Source organism: Myotis brandtii, unplaced genomic scaffold, assembly GCF_000412655.1.
Source record: "Myotis brandtii unplaced genomic scaffold, ASM41265v1 scaffold509, whole genome shotgun sequence".
NCBI classification, from domain to species: domain Eukaryota; kingdom Metazoa; phylum Chordata; class Mammalia; order Chiroptera; family Vespertilionidae; genus Myotis; species Myotis brandtii.
Genome location: NW_005369409.1, coordinates 80,168 through 86,069, shown reverse-complemented (window position 1 = coordinate 86,069; position 5,902 = coordinate 80,168). Strand labels below are relative to the sequence as shown.

The 5,902-nt window shown below is 41.4% G+C and overlaps 1 protein-coding gene across 1 annotated transcript in view; it reads left to right on the top strand.

Annotated features, from left to right (window-relative positions):
- Nucleotides 1-2,353: 2,353 nt before the first annotated feature.
- LOC102246991 (toll-like receptor 13) overlaps nt 2,354-5,902 on the top strand; it is a 39,766-nt gene continuing 36,217 nt past the window's right edge. The window contains exon 1 of the mRNA XM_014548457.1: nt 2,354-2,395. The gene's annotated coding sequence lies outside the window, so the exon portion shown is untranslated. The remainder of the gene's footprint in view (nt 2,396-5,902) is intronic.

Below are 5,902 nucleotides of genomic sequence, written 5' to 3'. Positions count from 1 at the left end.
AGCATCTGACAAAGATAAATTCTTTATTATTTTAGGTACATAATAAAATGCATAAAAATAGATGTTTTTTGTTTGTAGCATCACACTTCATTGGTTTATAGGCTGTTTAGTTGAAAGAGCTTTTAATTCAGACAGCATCCAGATCAGCATTCTGGTATATTTGTCCACAAAAACAGCACTTACCAGCACCATGAATTTTTTTCTATAAATTACTTACATGATGAGCCAGAGTGTGGCTTTAATCTTGCCTTTCTTGAAGTTTAGTTGAGAGAACTGATCATAAATGGTTTCTGGAAAGAAATATGTAAAGAAGCAATCTCTGAGTGGCAAGGAAGAGGAGGATGTCTTGCTGGTAGGCTTATGAAGACCGTTTTACTAAGAAAACTCTCCCAGGCTCTGGCTGGTATTGCTCAATTTGGTCATCCCATGCACCAAAAGGTCACCTGTTCGATTCCAGGTCAGGGGTGCAGAATTTGTTTCTTTCCCCTAATGATAGCCAAGAGAACCTTGGGAAACTATTGAATTCTAAAGAGATTGAATCTACACTATCAAGAACTGACTCAGGCCCGGCCAGCATGGCTCAGTGGTTGAGCATCAACCTAGGAACCAGGAGGTCACAGTTTGATTCCCGGTCAGGGCACATGCCAAGGTTTCAGACTTGATTCCCAGTGGGGGGAATGCAGGAGGCAGCCAATTGATGTTTCTCTCTCACATCAATGTTCCTCTCTCTCCTTTCCTCTCTCTCTAAAAAAAAAATCAATAAAAACATATTTTTAAAATAAATAAATGAATAAATAAGTAGACAAATAAAAGAAAAATCCCCAGGAATAGTACTCCCAGAAAGTGAATGAAAAGACTGTTTTAGGAGTGGTGTTACTTTCTGTGACTTTATACTTTTAATTTTTTGTGGTTTTTAAAATTGTCTCAGCTAAAATAAATAATTTTTTAAAAGGTGTAGGCCTCAGGGAACATCCAGAAAGTTCAGAAGAGCTGTCAGTGCATTGGGCAAGATAGTGCCAGAGTCCCAAGGAGGAGGAGACACTAGCTCAGCCCACCAGCACAAAGTACATAGGATCAATAGAAGCCACATGGGTGTCTGGTGAACAGAGATATCATCACAGCTTTGTTTCTTACTGGCTGGGTGATCTAGGGCTACTTAGTATTCTGTGTCTCAGTTTCCTCATTTAAAAACTGGGAAAGTAATATTTACCTCATAGAGTTTATTGTTAACTGTGTAAACACATATAAAGCACTTATATGTGCCTGGAATATGATAAGTGCTCCCTAATTTTTGCCAGTAACTATTATTATTATTTAAGAGATGGTACCTAGTATGAATGAGAGTATTGAAAAAGCCCAAAGAGAGACTCTCCCCCACCAAAGAAGGCATTGCCATGAGTCTCAGGGATGCTTCTAGGGGATGTCTCCTCATCCAGAAAACACAACCGTTTGTCCAGGTATATCCCACGCTCTATCCATTATGATGTTATTGCAAAATATATTATTCTGCTGTTGTCTCTTTTTCTGAGCTGCACCTCTATTGAAATGTTGTGGTTTCAGTACTTAAAGGTAAGAAGCACTGGGCTGTCAAAAGAGGGTGGATCCCCAAGTTTCTGGACTGTAACACACATAGGAGAAGGCGATCTTGCCCTTGATACTATAGGGATATGTGAAGGAGGGAGTACTAAAGTTAAACTATCAAGACCTGGCTAGAAACTCCTAGTTCTGCCAAGGGCTGGCCCTGTAAATGGGCTGTTGTACACCCCAAGCCAAAGAACAACATGGGTAATCTCTTCAATAGGCAGTCAAGTTTGTGGCAAACAAAGGAGGAGTCAGAGGGGAAAGAAGCAGAATTACACAGCCTGATTCCAAGGCTCAAACATACCTGAGACCTAGTTGAAGAAGCACACCAGTTTCAGGAAACAAACAAGGGAAGAAAGGCCTCTCTCTACCAATTCACATGTTCAATTCCAGGTATGTTGGCTAGAACTGCTTCCAACACAGGGCTTGAACCAACTGAGTGACCACAAGAGCTCCCAGGGAGCAAGAAATCCGGAGGAACTTGTGATGGGCACAAGATAAAATCTTCTCACTAAATATCTGTTTTGCAATAAACACCAAGCAGGAGTTTGGCACTTCTGGGAACACTCCCTTAGCTTCCCCGAAATGAACTAGTTAGAAAACAAAATAAAACTAAAAAACACAGGGGGAAAAAGGAAGAAGCACGAGGTCTGAAGAGGAAGAAAACGCTTCTTACTTTTGGTCACATGTCTTAAGAGCTCATTGCAATCATCTTGAGGTTTTGAAGCTTCCCAAGAAAGAAGTTTCTTAGTTTAGAGAAAATCTGACTACAGAAAGATGGGCAACAGGAATGTGTACTAAGAGCTTCTCACAGGTATGTTGCTTTCCTTGACCCTTGATTAGCATCCAAGCAATATAGAGGGAATTATGAGGAAAAATCTTTTCCCAGAATTGTACCAAGAGATAGATGGCATTACTAGACTTTGGGGGATCAAGAAAATAATATTTTTTCTTTAAAGTAACTAATTCAGAAATGTCACCATAGACAGTGGTATTACATGGAGGTGGCATAGTATTTATTTTCATATCAGCCAACAAACCTTGTTCTTTACTGGTTATATCTTTCTAGCTATACCTAATAACTTAAGCAGCTCTTAACAATTTGGGATCTGAAGAAATATCTGAGCCCCCATGTTCATTGCAGCATTATACACAGTAGCCAGGATATAGAAACATTCTAAGTGTCCAACAATGGGTGAATGGATAAAGAAAATATGATGTATATGTATAATGGAATATTATTCAGCCATAAAAAATAAGGAAATTCTGCCATTTGAAATAACCTTGAGGACATTGTGCTGAGTGAAATAAGTTACACAGAGAGACAAATACTGTATAAACTTGCTTATATGTGGAATCTAACAAAAAACCAAACTCATAGAAACAGAGATCAGATTTATGGTTGCCAGAAGTGGGGGTGAGGGTGAAGGAATGGGGTGAAGGTGGTAAAAAGGTACAAACTTCCAGTTATAACAAATAATTTCTGGGGATGTAATGTACAATATGATGACTATAGCTAACACCACTCTTTTGTATATTTGAAAGTTGCTAAGAGAGTAGATCTTAAATCTTCTCATCACAAGGAAAAATAATTTTCTAACTGTGAGATGATGGTGATAGATGTTAACTAAACTTATTATGATGATCATTTCAAAACATATACATAAATCAAAATTATTGTATTGTATACCTTAAGCTTATATAATGTTATTGTCAATTATATCTCAATAAAACTTGGAGTGGGGGAAGAATTTGGCACTCCCCATACATCCTAAGTTAGGTGCTGCTGTACTACTGTCAGAATATGTTATTTAAATCATCACAGTGCTTTAAAAGTTTCCAATCTCAGTCTAATAAACTCTCTAAGTTAGCATATACAACTTTACAGTTAATTTTCACTTAGATCACTGCCGTGGTTCTTTGTTGGGTTTCACCACACCTTAGAAATGCCAGAAGTAAGCAATTGGAAGGAAGGGGTAGAATTCTAGAGAGCACTCTGGGCCACATTATCCACAGTCCATGCAGTAGCCTTGGGAAGCAGGTATCAAAGTCTGTATTTGTACCACTTGTGCTGATGTGTTAAGAGCACTGGATTTTAGATCAAGAGATCTGGATTTGAATCTTAATCATACATACCACTCACTGAGTGCCACCTCATGCTATCTCTCTGGGCCTCCTTTCCTCTTCTGTAGAAATTCATGGAGATTATGTAACAGGGTTGTAAATCATAAAGTGCTAAGCAATTTTGAGGTATCTTTTCTGGGCATCAAGTTCCATAGAACCTCTCAGACTAGAGCAGGCACTGTGGATCACCTCCTTTCTCATCTCCCCCATACCCAGCCAAATTTTCAAATAATATCACTGTCAAAAAACTTCCAAGAGTAGAAATGGAAGCACTCCTCCCAATTTTACAGACAAAACATCATATATTAAGAATAACTAGAGGCCCAGTGCATGAATTCGTGCACCAGTGGGGTCCCTTGGCCTGGCCTGAAGGATTGGGCCGAAACTGGCTCTCAGACATCCCCTGAGGGGTCCCGGATTGCAAGAGGGTGCAGACCAGGAGGAGGGATCCCACTGGTGCACGATCAGGGCTGGGGAGCGATGAGGGAGGTTGGCCATCAGGGGAGGGACCATGGGAGGGCTCCAGGGCATGCCAGACCTCAGCAGCAAGCTAACCTACCTGTTGGAGTGTCTGCCCCCTGGCGGTCAGTGCATGTCATAGTGACTGGTTGACCAGTCGACTATCTGCCCCCTGGTGGTCAGTGCACATCATAGTGAGTGGTTGAGAGGCCTTAGAAAATCATCAGCATATTATGCTTTGATTGGTTGAACGGCTGACCAGTTGACCGGACACTTAGCATATTACCCTTTTATTATATAGGATAATAATAACAAGCTATGTATAGTTTAATTCATGGCAATATTTCAACAGGCTATTTGTTAGAGTGCCTTTCGCAGATAGTGTAGCTATGTCATACTCTCAGGTTCTATGTGCGTCATGAAACCCTATTTTCTAAAAACCCTCACTGGAATTTTTTCCCACATTTTCCTGAGAAAAGTCCCCTTTTCCCTACTTCTTTGTACAAGCTCAGGAATGCCTTTGAAGGACATGGGGGTAAAAGCAATAGGATCATCAGCCTTGGGATAGAAACTCAAGAGTTCTCCTGAGGCATGGTAACCCTTGTAAATGTGACAAGATTAGGCTTCTGTTATCAAGGTTAAGCTTATCTTCTGCTGGAAAACTGTTCATTTGGTTGCTGACCTATCTGCATGGAGATTCAGGTCCCTCAGTTGCACTCTAGAGTGGGTCAAATATTGCTGTTCCCTGCTGGGCCAGCCCTGACCTGCAGGGGCCAGAAGTTGTGGAAGAAAATTTTTCCATTAGGAAGCAAGTGGTTTGAGGTGTGTGTATGTGTGTCACCCTCTGCTTAACCTTGGTGATCTTGAGAGGAATGTGAGCTGATTGTTTTCTGCAGTGCTATGCAGAGTAGAGATTGACTTGAGATTAGCCAATAGTGGCTAATTCCAATTCCCTCAGCAGTTATTCCTTGCAGGGACAAACTGAAGAAGAGGCCATAGGAATTATTTGACATCAAGATCAAACTAAGATGCCGAAACCGGTTTGGCTCAGTGGATGGAGCGTCGGCCTGAGGACTGAAGGGTCCCAGGTTCGATTCCGGTCAAGGGCGTGTACCTGGGTTTCGGGTACATCCCCAGTAGGAGATGTGCAGTAGGCAGCTGATCGATGTTTCTCTCTCGTCGATGTTTCTAACTCTCTATCTCTCTCCCTTCCTCTCTGTAAAAAATCAATAAAATATATTTTTTAAAAAAAAGATCAAACTAAGATAGGCTATTCCAGTTGTTCATAGAGTGTGGTCCTGAACCAATAACATCAACATCACCTGGGAAATTGGGAAAAATTCAAATTCTCGGGCCCCTCTTCAGGCCAAGCAAATCTAAAGCGCTGGGGATGGGGCCCAGCGATTTGTGTTTTTAAAAAGCCTTACAGATGATTCTGATTCAAGCTCAAACTTGAGAACTACTTGGTTAAGGGCTTTTCACCCCTGGCTGCATGCCTGAATCATTTGTTTAAAACACAGATTCTTGAGAGGGGCCCAGGAAATCCGTATTTAATCCCTAGGTCAGTGGTCGGCAAACCGTGGCTCGAGAGCCACATTCGGCTCTTTGGCCCCTTGAGTGTGGCTCTTCCACAAAATACCACATGCGGGCGCGCACGTACAGTGCGATTGAAATTTCGTGGCCCATGCGCAGAAGTCGGTTTTCGGCCTGGGCGAGTCTATTTTGAAGAAGTGGCGTT